Here is a 23,517-nt window from a genome sequence, read left to right on the forward strand (position 1 = left end):
GGGGCAGGCCAGTCTCAGTGGCAGGGAGGTGTCATGGACTATCTGCCCCTGGGCTAAGGGACACCTGGGAGCATTGGAAGGTGGATGTGGGCAACCACAAGGTCACCCACAAGCTGGTGATAGTTGGTGAGTGAGTACAGGTACAGAATTACTGAGATTCTTCTTCTTTTCCTCTCTTAGAGATGGACACTTTGTGTTCACACCCCTAAGAGATGGAAAAGGTGCTTTAAATTGTATAGGTTTTCAAAAGCTGAATGCTGCTTTGCCAGAAATAAACTACTCCTTAGCGCTTCAGACTGAGCCAATACATTCCAATTAATATTAATACAGTTCTGTACCAGTGAGAGGCCACAAGAAATTGTCCTGACCTGTCAGTTGCTGTGAGCAGAGGCATTTTCAGCATGACACCAGGGTTCCCTCTACCTGACTTGGATGCCACCATTATGGCAAGTGGCCACTTCCCTGCCATCCCCTGTCCTCTCTGCCATGCCCAGAGTCAGTGGAAGGATGCTCACTAATTTTCAGCAAGAGTTAGCTCTTGTCTTAAATGGCCTGAAAGCAGCCACTTGACTGTAATTTATTTGTAGGACATGTTATCAGGAAATTGGAACCACTCTTGATTAGGAAATTCCATCCTTATTCAAAATTCATTAGCTGAATAGAGGAAACAAGTGAAGGTGTGTTCTATAGCAGTGGATTTCTGTTTTGATAAAGTTAATCATACACTACATGCCTCAAAAATCCCCAAACCAGACATTTAAGAAGTGTGCATTTTTAACTAGCTGGGGAATGCACACCTTGGTGGAATCACACCTGAAAAGAGCTGGTGGATTTTTAAGACAGGAAATAATATTTCCTCTGCCACACCATCAACAAAGCAGTTCTGCTTTTGGGAAGTGCCTTGTGCTTTTAATGTTGTGCTGCTGGGAAGATTGTGGATACCTGTGGATGCCAGTATGGTTTTCCTGCTTCTCATCAAACTGCACTTCTTTTCCAGGGTTTGTGAAGAGGTACCATTACAGGAATACCTCCTTTTCCAAAATATGCAGAAAACTTGATACTTGAAGACAATTGATGCCATCTCATTTGCTGTAAATGCAGATTAGAAGGTGTTTTGGGACATGCAGGGCAGTAGGTGTTAGTTGAGCAAAGACAGTTACCGAATTCCCTGTAAACACATATCTGAAGGTGAGATATGTTGGAGATAGAGATCAACATTATTCATTTGATGGGTGGTTCTGTTTTCTCCTGTATCCTTGACATTTTGATGTGTGCAGGACAAGAGCATGGCTATTATAGGTAAAGATGATGACATTTTGTTTAAACACCAGCAAAATATGAATTTCCCACCCTCCAAATCATAACTGCAGTGCCTGGAATCACCTTCCCAGAGATGCATGTGGACGACTGTGTGCTTTATATATCTGAAGGCTGCTTTGTGGAACTACAATTGGAAAAATTCTACAGAAAGCATCTGTGCTTTAAATGCCAAAGCCTTCAGGCAGAAAGCAGTCCCTGGAAATACCTTTTTGAAAGCCCATATTGACAGACTGAGTTCTAAGCATGGTTACACTGATTATATGGCACTCTAGTCTCCTCTGGACTAAAATACACCGCTATTAGATGGATTTTTGGTCAGGCACTATGTGGGTCTCAAAGAATGACAACCAATATATTACAGCAGTTAGGCCTTCTTTTCTTTAATTAGTGGTAACTTTCTGCTGAATATTGAAAGAATGGTGTATTTTCCACTGAAAAATGCCTGGATAAAAGACAGATAGCAGGGGCTTGTGTTCAAGTGTCCCAGAAACATTGACAGCAGAGAGAAAGAGGGTCATGAAATACCAACTCTTCATCTTTAAGGGGTCTTCTTACTCCCTATGCACTGTCATTGTCTTCCTTTTGCCACCTCCTATGTCTTTAGTTATCATTGCCCTTAAAGTCTTACTCAGTGTTTCTTAAAGCAATTCTAAGCTTTTACCTTGGCTGCTCTGTAGACCTGTGGCCACAATTAGATATTCATACTAATGCTCTTTCCTCTTACTTGCCTCAGGCAGGGTATTTGCAACATCCTGAATAACAAATGTGCATTTGCATGCTTTAGATGCTGACTGGTGGCAATGATCATCATCATTTTGCTGTCATGGTGTGCAGCTTTTAACCTTTTGTTTTACCCATCTGTTGTCTGTGCTTCACCTTATGCTGTGGTTGTGAAGTGGTTGTTCTGGGGATCATCTGCCTGGGATGGCTGTTAGTACAGCACTTTTAGCCTGCTCCAGTCCTAATCCCAAAACAGAGATTTTAATTGTTGCTGCAGTGCAAATATATTGACAAGGTCAGGCCGGACCTTATGAAAATTAAAGTCACTTTTTGTCTGTCTCTGTCAATGCCAGTGCCCTTCACTGACAGAGAGAAATGCTGTTCATATGCCCTCAGATGGAAAAAAAATATTCCCTATGAGAGTGGTGAGGCCCTGGCACAGGTGACCCAGAGAAGCTGTGGTTGTCCCATCCCTGGAATTGTTCATGGTCAGGCTGGATGGGGCATGAAACAACCTGGGATAGTGGAAGGAGTCCCTGCAATGGAACATGTATTGAACTAGATGGTCTTAAAGTTTACTTCCAGCCCAAAGCATTCTGTTATTCTTCCTGTCTCCAGTGCTACAGCTCTGTGGGCTTTTAGCAACTTGCCTCTTATTTAGATTATCCTTGTAGTTTATTTCTGGTGCTCTACATTGTGCAATGATGTCTCCAAGCCAGGGAGCACATCTGTAGACCATGTTTTCCACATGGTTCAGGAGATTCCTTGGGTCCTTGTCCTTCAACACCTTTGGCAAACCCATGGAGATGCCATGGACAGGCAGAGGCATGGTGATGGATAAGCCTCATGCCATCAGTCATGGGTAAAGGATTCCTTTCCCTTTGTGCACCTGTGAGTGCATAGCAACTGTTTTCCCCTGGGTTTTGAAGCATCCTTTGCAGGCTACCATAATTGAAAATGTTAGGTGGAATGGCTGGTGAATTTAAAACTGAGAGCATTGTCTCTTGTAATTTCTTTATGCTTGTTAATGAGCCTTCATCTCCTTCTGTTCATATTAGGGAGGTAAAACAGTAGTGGAAGTTGAGATACACAGAAAGCCTTTGAGGAAAGCCTGTCTTCTGTGAAATAGAATCTCAACTTAAGTAAAAAAGCATCACCTACTAATAAATTACATTACAAAATGTGTCTTCCCATAAAACACCAAGTCTGATTTACATAAAAAAACATGCCTGGAAGCTCTTAAGTTCTCGTTGTTCCACCACAAGCCAAGATCTCTTTTAGAAAAAAACAAATGAGAAGTGTCCCCAGATGCAATCTTATGTAAAAAACTTTTGGTCTTCAAGTGCCCTCTGTTCCAATGGAATTGGTTTCTTGAGCTCCAACTGTTGATGGGCCAGTGCAGAGGAAGCTTGGGAATATTGGAGCTTTGGAATGCTGTAAAATTCCCTCTAGTACCGTAGAAAATCCCATGCACCTTTTGACTTGTGTGGGCACTGACAGGGGCCACACATGCAGGTTTGAGCCTTTAGAGTAAAGAACAGGAAACTTTTTTTCCTCTGGAGGAATGTCACAGACAGCAGCAGTAAGTAATGATGCCAGCTAATGCCAATCATGATTAGGGCTTGTAGGAGAACACCCATTGTGGGATGGATCACTCTGTGCTGTGAGAGACTCTGCTGCCTACATTGCTGTATTCTCACTGCTGCTTGTTCTCATCAGGACAGCAGATTTTTGGGAAAGTACAGGTTCTGAGGATCTGCAGCCAGTGCTGCTGAAGGGCAGCCCAGCACACAGCAGGATGGATGTGGGATCATGTTCCACTTTCAGAGGGGCCCCTGGGCTCTGTGTTGAGCAGGATTTCTCCCCATGGACTCTGCTCTCTGTAAATGGCACCAATTCCTTCAAATCTGTGCTCCTGGCCAGGTTTCCACCAAGTCTGTATTTGTTGATTAGGCTCTTTCACTGGGAAAGAGCAGTTACAGAAGTACTGTGAACCCGTAAGGTGTGTTAGTTATGGAAAGATAAAGAAAGCAACAAAAAGAAATTACTTCTTTTCTTTTTATCCACGATTGTGCTTTCTGGAGCTAAAATGCTTTCAGAAAGAGCTGGGAAATTCAGATGAAACATGCAATGAATTAGTATTCAGGCTTAGTGTCTGTGATTTCTTAATCCTTCCTTAGCCTAACATCTTCCTGAAACATCCTTATAAGAAAAACAGACCAGGAAAAAAGGAGCATATAGTAGCAACTTACAGGTTTTCTCAAAGGTTAATTAATTGCAATTAATTGTGAAGTGCTGCAGCATTGAACACTAGCTTTGAATTCAATAATGAAAACCAAAACAAACAAACAAACAACAAAAAAAAAAAAAAAAAAAAAAAATCAAAAACTCATATGGAACAGTCCTGGACTTTCAGATATGTTATTTTTCTCCCCTCTGAGTAGGTTCAGTTTGCAAACTTAACTCAGACAATTTACAAATATGATTTCAGTTGAGAATTAATTTTGGGTGGTGTGGTGGAAAGAAGAGAATTCTTTCATTAGGAAAGTAGAGACCAGCAGTTCTGTACAGGACAAAATGAGCAAGACTTTACTGTGACCAATGCACTTCGCAAATAGAGGGCAACTTTAATTGAGATTGGCCCCTGACTTTGAGTTTATTCAGATTAAAATAGATACCGAATCAGGAGTGGAAAGAATGGAAGGCTCTTTTTTTGCCCTCTCGAGTTGCCCTTGAAGAAACTGCTCAGAAATAGACCTGTCTGGTTTGGCTGTTTTCTCAGAGGGGTCTGTGTTGTGTGGTACAAGAACAGGACTGAGAGTCACTGGGGGGGACTGAGAGCACTACTTCCATGTCCCTCTCTCTCTCTCCAATGCTCTGAAGAGTCAGTTGTTTATCAGCATTGAAGAAATGCTAAGAAGCACCAATCTAAAATATTGTGGAAAAATGTTATATGTGAGTTTGCAGCCCAGACTGCTTGCCAGTGTATGAGATGGGGAAAGGAATCAATGAAGATTGATTTCTTCAAGGCCAAAGTCAGTGACAGAGTTAAAAACAAACCCGGAAACCTTTCCATTTGTGCTCGTGTGCTGTTCCCTCTCTCAACTCTCTCTGCTTCTTGCCTAACATGATCTCAGCATCTGAGCTGGTGGTGCCACCTGGCATCTGGGCAATGCATGGCCACGAGCACCACAGCTCTGTGACACCCCCAGGGATGCTACAGAGCCTGTGGAGGGCAGGCTCTGCCACTGATGAAGTTGAAGGAATTCAGGGCACAGCCTCCCTGCTTTCCATGGCCCAAAACACAAGTCTCACTGTGCAGGAGAATTCATTTCACTTGCTTTCTCATCTGCTGAAGTAATAGGGTCAGATCAGTGGGGAAAGCAGAAATTACTTTCAAGTTTCCTGACTCCCTGAGAAGGCTGCTCTCTGTATATGATGTGGTTACAGCTCCCAGACTGATGTGTTTATTTTACATCTTTGAGTGCACAGACCAGGGTTACAGAACAGCAACAACAACGAAAGTTTACACAAGGAGTTAGCTAGTAAACCTACAGCTAAAATAACAGGGTGCAGGTACATGGAGATATGTGAGAAATGGCTGGTCTTGCTTGTTCAGAACAGACTCATCCTGTCATCATGAAGGCTCCCTTGAGCCTTCTCAAAATCTTATTTCAAAATTTATTATGCTATTTAGCATATACAAGGTTACGAAAATCAGCACCACAGCCAGATGGCTGGGGAATTGTATCATCCTGTTGCTCTCTTCCCTACTGCCAATAAATTTGGTGGCCAAGGCAGGGTACCAGATGCAAGATGCTGCCAATTGGGCCAGCTGTGGGAATGGGAGCCTGGAACTCCTCTGATCACTTCCAGTCCGAGGAGGGCTTGTCTGCTTTGGCTGGGCAGCCTCAATCCTATACGAAGTTACTGCTGCAAGAGGAGAACAAAATGGGTGGGATCAGAGGAATAGGCACTTTATCTACCTGTTAGAGAGAAGAATTATTGCCAGTGCAGTGAAGTTGTTACAAAATTAATTAGATAAAGAAGAAAAGTCATATTCAATTAAATCATGCCCTTTTCCTCTTCTAGACAATGTGACACTGAGGCTATGCTTCAGAGTTTATAGATTTGTATAGAAATTGGTGCTAATAGTTCAATTTTTGTGCAATTATTACGCTAGTAATGTTGAAAATGAAGAATCTCAGTAGAGGGAGGAGGAGACAATGCTTCTATAAATACTTAATATCCAGAGGAGGCAGATGGGGTAAAATTATATTTAGAGATTAAAGATAAAGCAAAGAACCGCTGCAATCTAATTCCAGCCCTGACCTGGAGTTTCTGTCCATCATGAGATGCCACTAAAGCTTGCTATGTCTGGGTTATATTTTTTTTCCTTAAATCTTTTACATGAAGATAATGCCTTGCTATCTCACTGGGGCTTTGTGACAATTCATGTCTGTATAACACTTTGAAGCAGAGCTTGTAAAGTGCTAAGTATTATTAAGATGAGATGAGGAGAATCTCTTATCTCAAACATCAAGTTCTTCAGGGATAGGGAAGGAGGCAGTGATCTATTATCTGTAATAATCTTCTACAGACTAGGTTTGATCAGCCTTAGTGTGATTCAACAAAACCCTCTTCAACTGTGGACAAATGGACATCTCTATTATAAGTGATGAAATGGAAACCTGGATAAAGGCAGAAATTGCCCGAAACTGTCTTTGATCATAATCTATCTGCGCCTCAAAGGAGAGCATAATAATACAAACAAATTTGCAGAGATAATCCAAAAATAACTCCTCCTGCTGTTCTGCCTACATAGAGCCATCAGGAATGTGCTCAGGCACTTGTTGTTGTTGTTATTGTTGTTGCTGTCAGCATTGTGCAGTGTTGCTGTGCCAATTTGGAGGCTGCCAAGTCGCTCTCGATGGGAGCCGCATCCCAGCGACCCAATGGTGCTTTTTTGCAAAATTTGCAAAGCACTTCAGCATCATCTTTGGGAAAGGTAGTGAAGAATCTGGAGAACTTTGTCACTTGGTAATGATAGACTCTGCTAGGTCTTCACTGGGATGATTTAAAGAAAGTAAATAAAGCCGTATTTATGGGCAAAAGATTTTTTGCAGAGAAAAAACACAGGACAGAATCAGCTGTGGAGTCAGAAAGTAGCAGGCTGGATGCAGGTAGGTTTCAAGCAGTAGCACAAATTTTCATCAGATCTTTGAAGAAGAACAGGAGAGGGTAATTTTGCATGTAAAAATGCTCTTATGTGTCAATAACTCTGTTCTGAAGCAGCACAGAGACCCACTGTGACATTCAGAGTCTCGGCTCTTTCAGCAGTTTGAGCTTTCTGGACATAATTTCAAGGTCACACATCAGCATCACCCCTGTTGTCAGTCAAGTAATCAGCATTTTGGTCACTCCTCTTCATTCTTTCTGCCTGATACTCTGTTCTGCATCCCTGTGCACAGAGCAAGCCTTTGCAGCCTTGGTGCCTTTTACTTGGTGGTTCAAAAAAAAAAAAAAAATAAGACTCTGCATCCTTCTGCTTTGCAAATCTTTGAGTGTTATGTTTTCCTTTTGGGAAAGAGCTTCCTTTAAGTAAACAACTGGGAAATAAATTCACATTTCTAAACTAGCTGGTTTTTTTAGGTCTGCAGTGCCTTTCTCTGAGACATAAGACCTGATGAATATTGACAAAGCAATTATGACTGACCATTGCAACACTGCCACTTGTGTTATCTGTTGAAACCTATGCCTTCATTATTTAATAGCGATAAACTAATGAAATCTAATATTTCCACTTGCAAGGTGACCTATAAATTGTACTATAAATTCTTATTGTAAATAACTGTACTTCAAAGTAGAAATGTGCTGATTGGAACAGAGTTTTTGGGGTATTTAAAGGACATATTTCAACATATTTTCATTAATAATTGACCATGACACACTGGTTCTAGGAGGTTAAAAAGAACATAACAAGTATAAGATTCCTAGAATTACAAGCTTGGAGTGAACATGGCATGAAATGTTGGCATCTTTTGCTACTTTTATCTGTTCTAGCCATTACTTGGGACAGGAATGAATAATTAACATGTGTTTGTTCTCTGTGCTTCTATGCTTTTCTTTCCAAGACATTTTTTAATGTCAGTAATGATGGACTCACATAGGTGAAACTGTGCTCTCTATATAGGAATATATATATATATATATATGTATAATATATATAAAGGAAATAATAGTAGAGCCATCTTTATTTAAGTTTTTACTTTTAAAGTGTTCATCTATTCTCTTTAGAGCCATCCATGTCTCTAAGATGTCAGGTTTGTATGTCTTCCCAGCACAGTATTCCAGGACTGTCCTAATTTCATGTGTCAGGTCTTTCCATGAAGCCTGTGAGCCCCTCCACGCTCACTCAGTTACTCATTCAGCATTCTAGGATGTTCTTTGTTACTGATGCATCCTTGTTGCTGATTGTCTCTTCAATATGGACCTTGGAGATGTCATCATGCTAGAAGGTAAAACTGTGCACTATAGAAGCTCTTAAAAGTCAGATTTTGCCAACCACAGACTTGTCAAAGGCAAGATTTTAAGGCTAATGAAGGAAGATTAATGGGATCTCAGACCTTGCAGTGCTTTATATTAATTGCTTGCAAATGCAGCCTGCTGGCAACTATGCCACACTCAAAGCATAATGGGCTGGAGAGGCCAAACTTGCATTCCTGCAGTGTAGCAGTTTTTTATAAGGCAGTCAAAATAACTGCAGAGGACATGGAAGTGTTTGTGTCCACCCAGCGATGTTTGGGAGGTCAGCAGGAAAGCAGCCTTGTATATAACCTCGTGTGTTGCATACACTTAAATTAGGTCTTGCTGCTTTTTCAGGTGAACTCTGAAGAGCTGCAAGATGCAGAAAAAGAAGAACCAATATTCCAGCCCTTCTGCCGTTGGCTCCAAGAGTCATTTGTCTCAATTTGCCAGCGTAGTCATAGATGATACTCACACAAAATACATTAGTTCAAAAACCAGAGCAGACGAATGGAGTTAAAATTCTAGACTTTACTTACTCACAATATATTGTCTGTCTTTTTCATGAGAAAAAAAAAAAAAATAAAGATATATTAAAGACAGGGAAGCAGTTCTTATGTGGTCTGATAGTTAAAAATCCACTGGGAGATGAAACAGGGAAAGGCATGCCAAGCACAGGGAGTCTAAGAGCAACAGTTTGGCTTCATTTGACTCCTTTTTGTAAGACAGTTTCCAAGTTTTCAATTGGCTTCATTAGGCTGAAGTGGTTTATCTTGCTTTGTACATCTCGGCCTACTTTTAGCCTTTTTTTCTCTTTCCTTTTACCATGAAACTCATGTTCTCCTATGAGCAAAGTGAGCACGGAGAAAGGGAAAGGCTGGCACTTTAGAATGTGACTCTTTTGTCCTCCTGACTTTTTCCCAGCTCAAAATGCTTTAACATTTTGTTTGCAGGGTTTTTGCATATGAGGACACAGGAGTTTCTAAGAGCTGCTAATGGAAGTTAAAATGAAACCACCAGCCACTAAGACTTTGGGGACTATCCTGTTTATGAAACATGTTTTCAGCATTTCCCTTTATTCACTGGGAATTTTTAGGATGTTGCACATATGTGTGTTCCCAAAAGTTGGTATTTACTTGTAGCCTGCTGCTATGGGAATGATAATGAATAAGCAATTGTAGCTTCTAATAAAAAGGCTTGGGGACCAGTGTGGTTTTAAGAAAGAAAATTCTACTTTCCTGTACTGGTTTTTAGTGATAGATAATAAAAGAGGAATTCATCATTACACTACATCACTTTAAAGCCTTGCTTCTCCCTTAGGTGTCAGCTCCCTGTGACTGGGAGGGATAGTTACCAAAATGTCTTGCTGTGTTTTAGGTTCCAGCAGTGGGAGGTGAGGTGGCCACCACTGTGAGCAGTTGAGGGATTAACTTCAGTGTCCCCACAGAGCTCAGGGAAAGTTTTCCAATTTGAGAGGTGACTTGTTTGGCTGAAGCTGATCCCTCTTTGACAAACATCCTCAGCTGTCAGGTTGCTCTGGGGAAGGAGAGTGTTTAATAGCACTGCACCAGGATTTTGGGAAGCTGTAGGGGCTCTCAGACTGCTTGTGCAGCACTGGTTGTGGCAGGCTCTATCCCACAAACATCACTCCACCAGCAATGAGATGTGTCCGTGTTAATCAGATCAACTTTATTTTTTTTTAACAAATCCTGATATAGCCACAGGCTCAAGATTCAAGGCAAGATTTCAATCAAAATACAGACCACTTTAATTTTTATGGCTAGTCCACACCCTGTGCTGTGACAGGAGAGCTGTCACAACCTGTGGCATGGAGCATTCATAAAAGACCTTAAAAACATCCTGCAGACCAAGCCTGAACTGTGGCTCCTACAGAAGTGGGCAAAAGATCGACTGAAGCACTTTGTCCTTGTCACTGTGCCCTGCATACCCAGATCATCACCCTAAAACAAGCTGGGTTGGCCCCAGGCTTTGTGAAATGTAAGTGTCCCCATAAATAACAGAAGCTGATTACAATAGTTCTTTTCTAAAAACAGTGGAGATTTGTTTTCTCTCCAAAAACACTTGCAGGTTTTCTTAGAAAACACTTTTCTCTCCAAAAACACTTGCAGGTTTTCTTTTCTCCATACAGAAACTCATACATAAATTAACTTTGAAAATATCTGAGCATAGCTAGAATGTTTTGTTGTTTTACCTAAAATCTGTACGTGAAACCCGGGGAAAATGTTCCTTCCTTTTTGCATTTAAACAGAAACTAGGTAGGTTTTCATATTAGGTAACAAAAATTATTATCTTAGCAGAGTGATTGAGATAAGCTCATTCAACCTAACTAAAATGTTGTCATGTTCAATAACTTTTCTTATTCTGCATGAAGAAAATCATGTTGAAGTCTCAAAAAAAATAAACAAAATTACAGTCGCATAATGAAGTTGAGTTCTTTATGGCTGGTAATAGAGGAGCCAGAATTTAGGGTTTAGTAAATTCATAGTGCTTTAGAAATGTTATGACAGAAAGAGGGCAATGCAGAGACAATTACAGAAGAACTTTCCATCCTATGACTTTATGCTGCTTATGAACAGATTGCAAGTTCTGGCACAATTTGCAGCAGAAAACATATCTATTTTTCATTTTGCAATTATCAGAAAGATCAGAGGCTCCTATTTGTGCAGATTTTTGCTGGGGGAATTTGGCTGAATTGCTCAGATGCTGATCCCTGAGTGTTTTTCTGAATGGTGTGCATATAAACACATCCAGTGGTGACAGCCCTTTGCTCAGGGAGCAGCCTCACCCAGATTCACCGTGACAGGAGGACCTTCCCCACTAAGAAGGACCAGCAAAGTGCAGCTCAGAGCATTTCCACAGCTCACCCCAAATTCCTGCACAAGTCCTGGTGCCCTCTCTGCCTCTGGCATTGAATTCAGCTGCCTCCTAAATGTGCTGCAGCCTAATCCAGCTGCACACTAAAACACTGTGCAGCGAGACTTATGCAATCATTCCATCCTTTCTGGCTCAGAATTGGGCTGGAAGGCAGAAATACAGAGAATAATGGTAATGGAGCTTTTATGAACATCAGGATATAGATGCATTTGATTCTGGCAAAGGGTCGTGGGCTGTCAGGGTACAATTTACCACGTTCCTGCCTTTGTTTCACCTTGTTTATGCATAATCTTACCAAAGTGATTTTCTTACACTCTCCAAGGCTGTTGAATGAATGGGAGCTTCAAAGTGGAGCTCACAGAAAGTCAAACATGACTCAGTGTGTTCCATCTGAAGCAGCATCACTGACACACACAAAGGGGAAAATGGAAACATATAAACATCCTTCAGAGACAATTCTCTGCATCAGGATCACTGGCTGTGAGATGCAAGGGATGATTTCTGAGATACATTCACAGAGAGCATAGAGAGCTTTGAAACTGAATGTACACAAGCTACGTGATTTTCACACTGCAAATGCAAAGGGAGCCATGTACTTGGATTGTTCTGTGGGAGGTTTTTAATAAATTAGGGATTCATTATACTAATAAGTAAAGCAGATGCATGGCAAAAGGTGGTCTGTAATGAATGCAGAAGGCTCTGCTGTACATAACTTAGCAGAGCATTTGAAATGCTCTTTGTCTTTCCCTTTGTGGATGCTCAGCTGCTTAATGTCAAGAATTTTTATACTCAAAAACCAAATCAAACTGCTCTGTAGTGCCTCTTGCCTTGTTTCAGAGACTTGCAGCATAACAGAAGGTTTCTTATCCCTTACTTTTGTCTTAGCTCCTTCCTAGAGCACTTATCACAACTTGGGAACCTCTTTGATTTCTACTGAGTACCACCAGTCCCCTCTGTGTCTGCTGAGTGGGCACCAGCCACTTCACCCATCTCCAAAAGTTCCTACAAGTTTTACAAAGTTCCCAAATCCTCCCCCCACAAGCAGAGAGAGCAGGAGGTTGCAATGCACAGCCTGAAATGCCTGAAATGCACAGATGGTTTGATTCTTACCATCTCAAGAACTTTTATAATATCAGTGGGGCTAATAGCAGAAAAGATAATTAACCTTTCATCCTTGAAAGACTTTCCCTAAATAGCTGCAATAGATAAAGTTCAGGACAAATAGGAAAAGGAATTCTGCTTCACATCTTTCAGACTAGAAAATGTGCATATATTTCATGTGTGAAATTGTGCTGAATATCAGTGATTTTCTGGGCTCAGGCCTCTTGATAGGTTTAGGTTTAGGGAAAGTTGTGAGGTTTTCCTTTTTCCTTTTGTAAACATTTGTAAGCATCCTCTAGCAGGAAGGCACTGTCATCTTCAGCTCCATACCACCCATTCCCACATTGAAATACTGATGTATTCAGCATTGTTGATAAGTAATTTCTCTTTTAGTTTTTTCTTTGTGCAGGTTCAGGCAGTATTTACTGCTTTGCTAAACCAAGGTGCTCAAAGGAAATCTAAACCTCTGCTAGATTTTTTTGCAGAGCATAAAAAAAAAACAATATCTTCAACAAACTTCTTCAGCATTACGTGCCCGAAAGCCTGGAAACAAGTCAGCTCCAGGGCTGACATGACAATATCTCTACATTCCTCCACCTGGAAGTTTCTCTGTGTCTCTTCCTCATGACTGATTCATGGCAGAGCTGCTCCCCAGGACTGCTTTTCCGGGCTGCTTTTTGGTCCATGCTTTTTGGTCCAAAGCATTCAGTCACTCTGTGTCTGACGATCCTTTTCTTAAATCCCCCTGTCCCAAACCCAGCATCTTTTGCCCTGGCACATGGGATGTGCAGAGCTCTTGCACTCCTGCTCTGAACATGGCTGGAATTGCTCTCCCTGTTGCCCATCAAAACAAAGGGATGTCCAAACATGAGAGAGAAAAGTGGTAATAAATGCCACATATGGTATTTCTTAAACAGATTCCTTGAGGGCAGGAGGCAGCACAGCCCTGTAGATGCAGATTAGAGCTGGTACTAGAGCCAAGCCCAGCTTAGAGCTTGTGATTTGGGAAAAAGTTTTCTCTAATGAGGAAAAAAAAAAAACTGAAGCAATCAGCACTGCAAAGTGCTGACTGAAAGAATAAACATTAAAGAGATAAAGCAGACCAGAAGGCAAAAGCAATCAGATTTGTAAAAGAGAGCAGATTCTGATTTTATCTTATGGAAATAGATGCAATAAAAGCTTTGTAACTGGAGTTGTATGAAGTTGCAAAATATTTTATGCAATAGGAGAAAAATTGATGCCAGTGGTTCCTTTAATATTTTATGGAAATTTGTTCAGCAAATAAATTGAAGTGTTTTTATATTTGCAAACAGAAGGCAAATGGGACGACTTAAGCTTTTTTTTTCCTAAATATATATATTTTTTTCTATTAGATGGATTCACCCTTTGGTTGAGTAGCTTCTGCAAACAGTTTTTTGATACAATTTAAACATCATGAGCCAAGTTATCCCTGACAGTCCAGGACTGAATGTGTCTGGGGCTCAAAATGCTTGGTGTTGTTTCACCACAGAGCTGGACTGAGCTCCTGAGCGTGGGCCAGCAATCAGACCTGATGGCCAGCACTCAGATCCTCTCTTAGTGTCACTAATGCAGACTGAAGCAGAATGGAAGTGACAGAGAAGCTGCAGCACATACAGGCATATATGGCTTTTCCTTTGAAAAGCAAGGGAGCCAGCACAATACATTAAACAGTCATCTCCTTTTATCTGATAGCGGGGAAAAAAATTAACCCAACTAAAAATAGTCAGGGCATTTTGCCCTATGATCTCTTTTCATCCTATGGATCAATATGCCCTGAGCTTGCATCCCATACATAAACAGCTTTCATGGGTGAGACGACCTTGCTAAGCAATAGATGGATCTTTAATCAACAGACCGTGGTACAGCAGGGCGAGCAGGGTAGAAGGTAACAGAGTTTATAAATAACTGAATTCAATTAAATTCAAACTAAGATAAATCAGAAAATGTTTCTCCAAAACCTCAGGACTAATGATCAAGGAGAGATTTTAGTGCCATGGGAGAACTTTGTTGATAGTGGCAGAATTTTACCAAAAAATTGAGGTTTGTCTGTGGCTATTCAGGAGTTAGACTCCATATGCCTTGTGGGTTTCTTCCAACTCAGGTTATTCTGTGGCTCTGTAACTGCTGAAGGAGGGGGCAGGACATAAAGAAGCAGTTTCCTTTCTGAATTTACCACTTAGAGGTGGAAGGTGGAGGGGCAGGAGGAGTACACAGCACACAGGGATTGTGATGCAATAAGAAATTAGGGCTGGCTGTGAAACAAGTCCTAACACTAAATACCTTTAGTATTTTGACATGCAAGAAAAGTGTGTGCAGTTTTTATCCCTAAAATTATGAAAAACTAGGAACATATCATTCTTTTGGAGATCAATCTCTTTGTTGTTCTTTCATCAGTAAAGTCCTGGGCATGGTGTCCCAGATGAGTTGTCAGGGGAACACTGAAAATGCCCTGCATAATTTTGTAATTTGGTCATTTGGTTGTCTGCAAGGAGAGTTGTATTTGGTTTTAAAATTAAGAAAGAATGATTTTATATATTTTGAGATTTTGTTACAAAAATGCAGGCTAGGTCCTAAATTAACCAAAAGATTAAACATTATTTTATTCCCTTGTTATTTTTATTTCTTCATAATTAGGAAGTAATTTTCTTTAGTAACATTGTTGAAAAAGTTAATAGGAACTGTCAAGTTCTATGTGTAGGAAACAGAGGGCAGACAGGACCAAGATGCTTGTGCATGTGTGCAACATGTGAGATACATAAAAGTACCTGCAGGTAAAAACCCGTCATCCTATTTTTCCTTTGCAAAACTGCACCAAGTTAGTGCAGCAAGTAAAAAGTATTTGAAGTGGGAAAAAACTGAGTATAATAAATACAAAAATTCTGCAGCAAGATGTGTTCAGTTGTAAATCACATCTGGAGTATTCAAGGGCTTCTTTGTGAGGAAATACTGCTGGTTGGAAGAGGGAGATGTACATCTCACACTGGCTGCACCAAGGTGTGATGCAGGAATGGTCCCAGCATCTGCAGTGGCATTGATGCTTCAGCCTTCATCCCTGAGCTGAATTTTTGTCGTTTTCATTCTGCTGGAGAGTCACAAACTCCTTGTGATTCTCACAGCATGACCCAGCCTGCCTGGGGAGGGGCACTGATCATTAACCCAAGGCCATCAGGATGGCCAAGTTCAGTCAAGTCTGACAGGCATTCTGTCACACTTGCTTAATTTAATTTCTGCCCTAATATAAACTTTTATTAAAACTTCAATCTACAATTTTCATATTAGTTTTAAGTACAGTTCAAGGAAAAGATGTGAAGAATTAGAATTAGGTGCAATCCATCGTGTCCTGATTTGATTTCTGCCAAAAGGAGAGTTTGCAAAAGAGAAGAAACATCCACAGAAGCACAGAATGCAAATTGCTCAGCACGCACAGAGTCCTGACACAAGCTGGGTGTTAATTTATTTAAAGCTCATGATATTGTAATGAATTCAGGGTTTGCTTGGCTTTGAGGGAGAATCTGCATGTATCAGGTAGCAGTTGGATATAACATTCAACTGCTTATTCTGGCCTCTGCTGTTGTGGATGAAGCTCACGCTGCTTCCTCCTTCACCCTTTGAAAGCAGCAGCAGAGCTCCTCAGGAGTGGGATCATATCCTTGTAGAACTGCCCTGGAAGGAAGGAAAGGAGGAAAGGAGGAAAGGAGGAAAGGAGGAAAGGAGGAAAGAAGGAAAGAAGGAAGTCTATTATGTGGGTGAGACAGCATCCCTTCACTGTCGAGCACACTGTGTCTGTTCGATCAGGTGAATCACAAACGCAGAGGAGGAGAGGCTGAGCCATTTAAATTTTATAGCCACATAAATTATAGATGGAAATCACTTCTGGAATAGGGGAAATTACAATTGCCATGTTCAGACCGACCATTTGTATGGCAGCTGACGGTTAAGTTTTGCGAGATGGTGATCACTGGTAATAGTCACCAGTAATAATTTTATTTAAATTTCAGCAGTGCCCAGAGACTTCACTTGAGCTCAGAGCCACTGTGAAAGTCTTTGCACAAACACCTTACAAGAGATCTTAGCAGCGTTTTAGAGCAGAAGATAGGAATTGTTATTATTCTCATTTTAGAGATTTAGAGAGATGGAGCAATTTGGAAATGGCTCCTGGGAAGTCTGAGGCAGAGCATTGCACTGCTGTTAGTAAGCAAAGAGAAAATCCAGCTAGCACTTTTTTAACTGCATTTGAACTATTCTGCCTTTTTAAGTTGTGCCTTTTCCATTTGTATTTGGAAATATTCAGGGTTACAGTTTAATTAATAAAAAAAAAACTTCTGTTTAAGTCTTTTGACAACATTTTCCCCGTGTTTGCAAAGTTCCATATATATTAGTCCATACCACTGCTCAAAGACAGTCTCTTACTTCATTTGCCTGTGCTGTGGGAGTTTTTTGTTTTTTTTTTTCTTATGTTATTTTAGAATACAGTACATAAATATTGAAGTTCTCAACCCCAAGTCCATATAAGCAGGAGAATAATAAATATAACATTAAATTATGCATGGTGTAATAGTACCCTAAACACTTTCATGTTCACCAAGTAAAGTAGAGGGAAATAATTTGTGCCTAATCAAGGGCAGCATTTTTTTCATCGTGGAGGTCACTGGAACACATTATTATCATTAGATACACAGCAACCTTGGGAAGCAGTGGAATCCTAGATAAGCACAAGCAAATCTCTAATGGATAGTCTGGGAATGTGTCAGCTGATTTGTAAAATGTAAATGTTTTATGAGTAATAGGGTTTTAAAGCTGATTTTGATTAATGAAATGCAATCTACTTATTCCTTCAGCAGTCAGCCTACAAACATCTAACCAACTAATTAGTCTGTTTAGGTAAAGTATTAAATCTGTCTTTTGTTTAAAAATAGGAAAAAGAAAAACAGACTTGATCTGGAAGGTATGTGCAGTAAGGAAAAAAACCTTCACTGGTGTAAATGACCTGATTACAAAAGTACAGTAATTACATAAAACTTTACAAAGCTTTGTAGTTCTAAACATACTGACAATTTCAATCTCAGAAGTTAAATTATTAAGTGGAAAAAAATGGGGGCAAACAAAAATTATATCTTTATATTTTGCAGACTTTTTCAGACTGAGGCAAGGATGGTTTTGTGAAATCAGGCGAGGTCATGAATTTTACAGCCAGTTTAGCAATCACTGAGGTAGACAAGGTCAGAAAGTTTAAGGAGTCCTTTCTTGTTTATGGGTTTAATTTGCAGCCCTTAGTGCTCTGTTACGAGTGTTGCACACTGTGACATTTGTGAATTGGATTTCTGTGGTGATACACTGGAGAAGATGCTTCCAACTAGAACTTGTTGAAAGCCTTTGACACAGAGGTTACCTGTGCAGGACCACTAGTTTTGATTGCTCATAATATTTGTGAATGGGAAGCATTAAAATGGATTTGGCAGATTTTTTTTGTTGTTGTTGTCCCAGTTTTACCATTCTGCCTAGTTCTGTTTTTTCTTGGCTGACCCATTAAAACAAGCAGACTAATTCCAAACATGTTCAGCCCCAGCATATTCCCCTCACAGGTATCCAGTCACAAGACTGAAAACTGCAGGTGATTAAGACCAGTGACTGAATAAACCACCTACCCTTGGGTTATGATATTTACAAACCTCTATAACTAAATAGTCTGAGGAAGAGAGGTAATGACACACCTTCATTCTGTAGCCATGTCCATCAAAGCTGGCAACTGGAGAGCACTTTAAAAGCCAGCAAGATGATACCTTAGCAGGGTTAAGAGAAGGGAGATTGGCCACGAGAGCTGGAGAAGGCAAATGGAGGCTCATCTCATTCCCAAGAACTCTTTGGTTCTCCGAAACAATGCACTGGTTGGGCTGTTCCAGTGCAATCCATGATGGTGCCCTCTGGACCAGAGCTTGGAAAGTCAGAGACATGCATAGGATCATTCTTCAACACTCCAACAGTGTTGGAGCTGTTAAAACACTGCAGAAAGCCTGCATTTCATCCCACAGGTGTTTGGCCTCTGATGATAGGACACAGTTCTGCTACTTCACTGAACTGTGGGTGAGTTTTTCTGTCTGCATGATGGCTCCTCTGCTGCAGAAGGAAGGCTTAGTCCTTCACCAGTGCTAAAGACTTTTTCTGTTGAGAATTTTCTCTGATTCCATTTCACTTTATCTCAAAAATAATCTGTTGCTTTTGTTTTTTTTAACAAAATATCTATTTTCTTTGTCAGTATTATTTTCAGATATATTTCTGATCTGTCTCTTTCTTTTGTCCTATTTCCCATTAATTCTCACAATATCATGCATTGATTGTTCTGTTCTGTAGTGCCAAGATCATCATGGCAGTACATGAACTATTTCCCTTAGGAAAGGTGTTACTTCTTCCAGGAAGAGAAGAAAACAGGAAAAAAAATATATTTTCATTATATTTCTAAAACAATCTAAATTATCTGCTTCAGTACATGTGTAGACAGTACAGTGGAGCAAAGCCAAACCTGTTTTCTCTTGTTTCAGAGATTTTCCATTATTGCACATCTTGATCGTTTCTTGAAGTGAAGAAACTTCTGCAAGAAAAACATCACACAGAATTGCTCTATTTCTCCATTTTGTGTGATCAGAAAGATTTGGTGCTTAAACGCCATTTCATCCTGAAACTGTACTAATCCACATGTTATTAATTTAAGTGTTTCCTCAATCCTGCTTAGGATGACTTTGGTAAAAGATCCTCTGGCTGTTACTCAACATGTTTATTCTGCTAATATTTTCATGATTATCCCATTCTCTCTCTTTTGGATGAGAATTAGGATTTATTCTTCAACTACTCTGGAACCTTCTCGCCCTTTCAAATATCCCAGGGGGATCTTTCATAATTCCGTTACTGTTGCTCCACAGCTCTAGCTGTGAAAGCTCAGGCAAAGCTGCTTAAAAACTAAGTGAGCTCACTTTAGGAAAAAAAAAAAAACAAACAAAAAAAACAACACAAGAAAAACAACATAAAATTGTTGGATTCACCAGGCTTTTATGTTTGACACATCAGTGCCATGTGTCATTTTGCTGGGGTCTCCAGTTCCTTGGCTTTCCTGCAGTGTCTGCATCAGCAAAAATGGGTTGTCAACCAAGAAGTGACAGAAGCCATGGATCTTGCCCTTTGCTTTCTGTCAGTGCATTTGTGAAGTCTTTTAGTAAGGCTTTGTTATGTTTCTGGAGAGATGCTTTTAGCACTTACCCTGTTTAATACCCTCTGAGCATTCAAAAGACAGCAGCTTTACATCAGCAGAGGTATAGAACAAGTACACACGGTGAAATGTTGCCATCTTTCCACAGCAGCGTGGCAAGTCCTTGGACCAGGACAATGCCTCGGAGTCAGTAGTGGGGATGGAAGTGGGAAAGCTGCTGGTTTCATTCTGAGCTTTCTGGCACAATGATACTACAAAACCTCTGGCCACTCCCCCAATAACCTACAGTACTTTGGCACTCGTTTGTTCAAACAGAGCAAGTGATGCTGCCCAGACAAGCAGGATCTTCTTGTGCAGATACTGAAATACATGAATCCCAAGAATATGCATGGAAACACAGAACAATCAAGGTCCATATGAAAACACAATCCCAGCCAGCACACTTTGGTTGGTGGAGATCCCATCTGAAACATGGTGATGAAAGAGCCTCCACTGTGAGGCCACAGGTAGTTCATGTTGCTGCTTCATCACTAAAATTGCTGAACACATTCATCATTGGGATGCATTTATTTTAAAAAATGGACAAATGCTTTTTGCTGCGACACTGTTATCCCATTTTCAGAAGTCAAAATGGGTGTACATTCTGTTAATGTGTTACTGGAATAAAATCATGCCACACATTTAGGGCTGGATTATGTGGAAAGCAGCCAATACTTGTAGCATTGATTACGAGATCTGTGCCTAAGTAGTTTTCTTCCTGATTTATGAGCCAGGCATTATCATTCATTGAGTGACAGAGTAAGCTACTAGATTTGTTAATTGGACAATAAACCACACTTTCATTCTCCTCTTCCAGTGTTTTTCATTAAAAAGAGACATATCTAACATTTAATGAAATGCTTAAATAAATAAATGGATACAGAAGGGTTGAGTATAAACCCTTTGCTTGTTTCAAGAGTAGTGTATGGTGTATTTATTAATTAGTCTGATGAATGTAATTAAAGGGCTGTAAACTCCATGAGGAAGTTAACCAGCCTTGTAATAAATACCAATTTATAGGTACAGTAGGTCAGCTGCTATTAAGTAAAGAGGTAACCTGCATAGAAGCTAATTTTTAGCAAGGAGACAATATAAATAAGTTATCATCATGAAAAATACAGCTGACCTTGCAGATTCAAAGGCAGCAGATTGCAATGTTTTCAAAAGTTCATGTAGTTTTTTATCTCCTAGCAACTGCATGGCATTTACATATTTTACCACATTGAACATCTTAAAGAGATTTTCTGATGGCTGGTGTTGGAAAAGAGTCATTGTAGTGTAGCTCTTGGAAGACTGTTGTTTTTCATAACTGTGCTTAATGTCTTTATGGGAGGCTCTGAAGTGACATAAAAGTTTCAGTGTAGAAATTTGATACTACAAGCACTTTCAGATTGGTTTTTTTTGTGTTTACAAAAACACTGGGGTCTGAGTTCAAGAACTGGCACATCTACTGCTGACATCAGTCTGAAAGACACCAGCATAAAGTACACACATATACAGAAATATTAAGTATGTATATATAACTAAAATTACATAGCCACTTTCTATGTTTCAAAAAAAAAAGTGTACGGATTTTCTTCATTAAGATTTTTCTTCATTAGTTCTGCTCATTAATTCTCTGATGGCTGCTTCAGTTACACATGAGGCTTTCAGCAATGGCAAGGGAAGGAGTCTGGGGCCATGCTGAGGCACACATAGTAATGTTTCTGCCCAGAGGGTCAGACATGAATTCAGCTGAACATTTTTATTTGTATAGAAAATCTTTTATTCTTGTACCACTAATGTTAGTAGGTGGTGAAATTTCAGAAACCAGGACAAACCCCAGGAAAATGCTGGCTGTAGAAGTGGGACCAAAATACATGGGGAGAACTGAGAGTTTGTTGTTACGTCACCAATCCAGTTTTCCCTTTGTTATAGGTGGGAAGCAGAATCCTTATAGGATCTGAGCTGCTGTGATGAAGCAAGGGCAGGACAGAACCTCTCTCACTGTAGCACATGGAAAACCACTTTGAGCTCATTTGAGCCTCATCAGCTGAGCCCATGAAATCACAAGCACTCTGCTCACTTAGAGATAAATCTGACACAAGTGGCACTCGATGGCTAAAACTCAGTTTTTCTCACAAAGAGAAATGTAAAGGAATTTGAAAGCAGACCTTGTGTTCCCAGAAGTTTTTTCTGATGACTGAGGACTGTGATCCTGGGCAAAGGGAACAGGAGAGTGAAGACACCAGTAGCAAATCTCAGGTTGGCATCACCTGTAGAGAGCCAAGGACACAACTCAGGGTTCAGCTTCACAGAGAGAAACGCAGGCATTGAAATGCTGAGCTCTGGCTTTTCTCTGACTGGAAAGTTGGTCTGTCCTGCTGGAATTAACCCAGGGTGATCCAGAATCACTCCTTAGGTGCTCTGTAATCCAGCAGTGAGCACACAATGTGAACATGGCACCTGTTCTGCTGTTAGGAGTTCAGCTGTGGTTGCTATAAATGACTCTTCGGCCCCACCAATTTTCTATCAATGTAATTGATTGTGTGCTTGTTTCTCTCTCCCAGCAATTCCATGTAATCAATTATAGCACCCCAGTCACAGCAGTTGCTTTGGGAAATTTGTGAAATGACAAGGGACCTCATGCAAGCTGTACAAAATTACCAATTATGGAACTACACAATCTTCTCTAGGATGCCATAAAGTGTCGTTATTCACCCTAAAAGAGAATGTCTAAACAGATTGGTTTCTCATCAAATGCCATTGCTCAGGGATCTGAAGAATATGGAAATGCCTGGGTTTAAATCATCTGTATGCCTGAAAAAGCATAAGAAATTAGTTTCTTGAGCTATTTTTATGAGTTTTTTTCCTAGCTTACAGCTAAGTCATGCATTATGGTGAATCATTAACTACTGACTTTTATAGCTAATCCTTATATTGCCCGTTTTTACCTTTGATGACAGTTTTAGGATACAAGATTGTATAGACCACAAATACTCATCAGATAATGCAATTACCTGTTTCCAGCATGTCCCCAAATTTAGTCTTTCACTGTAGAAAATACAGCAAGAAACTGACCTTTATTTGTAGTGTGCTGTTTGTGCTGTTCTTTGATTCCTTCCACAGCCTCACCTTCATGGGGAGTGATTTTCCCATCATTTGGGAGAGATGCACAATTCCATTCCTGCTACACATAAAATCCCCGCCGGTCTGTGAGGACTGGAATAGCTCCATCTGCAATGCCAAGCACTCTGCATTCCCTCCCTGTCACCAGGGAGGGGACAAATCAGCTCAAACTGATTCCTGTCAGGATAAGATTGGAGGGACAAACCTGTTTGCTTGCTACATTTCAATTGGGAACAAGTCAGGCCTTTAAACTCCAAAGCAAATACTTCTCTAATTTCTTCATACGGAAATTCAGATAATCAAATCTTTTTCATGCCAGAGACAATGTAATTTTATGCTTTGATTTATTCTGAAGCATTTGATTTATAGTTATCCCTAGCCCTGAATAGTCCTGTTGGAATTGAATAAAGCCAGCAGATAACATCCCAATTAGAGTTTTCTGTAGGGAAATAAGATAAATAAAGGAAATTCTGCCAAAAAAGAGATCCTTGATGAAACCTGGGGCTCATAGGTGTTTTAGCACATGTAACTCTTGGTGCCAGTGACAAAATACAGATAAAACTGTGAATGTAAATCGAAAAATATGTGGT

The 23,517-nt window shown here is 40.3% G+C and overlaps 1 protein-coding gene and 1 long non-coding RNA gene across 3 annotated transcripts in view; one reads left to right on the top strand and one right to left on the bottom strand.

Annotated features, from left to right (window-relative positions):
• LRP1B (LDL receptor related protein 1B) overlaps window positions 1-23,517 on the top strand; it is a 627,450-nt gene that overhangs the window by 71,917 nt on the left and 532,016 nt on the right. The gene's annotated exons all lie outside the window — the stretch shown is intronic.
• Window positions 5,922-23,056, bottom strand: LOC146766870 (uncharacterized). The gene is made up of 3 exons (XR_014956491.1): window positions 22,880-23,056; window positions 21,973-22,074; window positions 5,922-19,168 (listed from the first exon to the last, which is right to left on the bottom strand). It is a non-coding gene; the product is annotated as an uncharacterized LOC146766870 (long non-coding RNA).

The sequence above is a fragment of the Lonchura striata genome, chromosome 7 (assembly GCF_050655825.1).
Source record: "Lonchura striata isolate lonStrDom1 chromosome 7, ASM5065582v1, whole genome shotgun sequence".
Taxonomy (NCBI): Eukaryota; Metazoa; Chordata; class Aves; order Passeriformes; family Estrildidae; genus Lonchura; species Lonchura striata.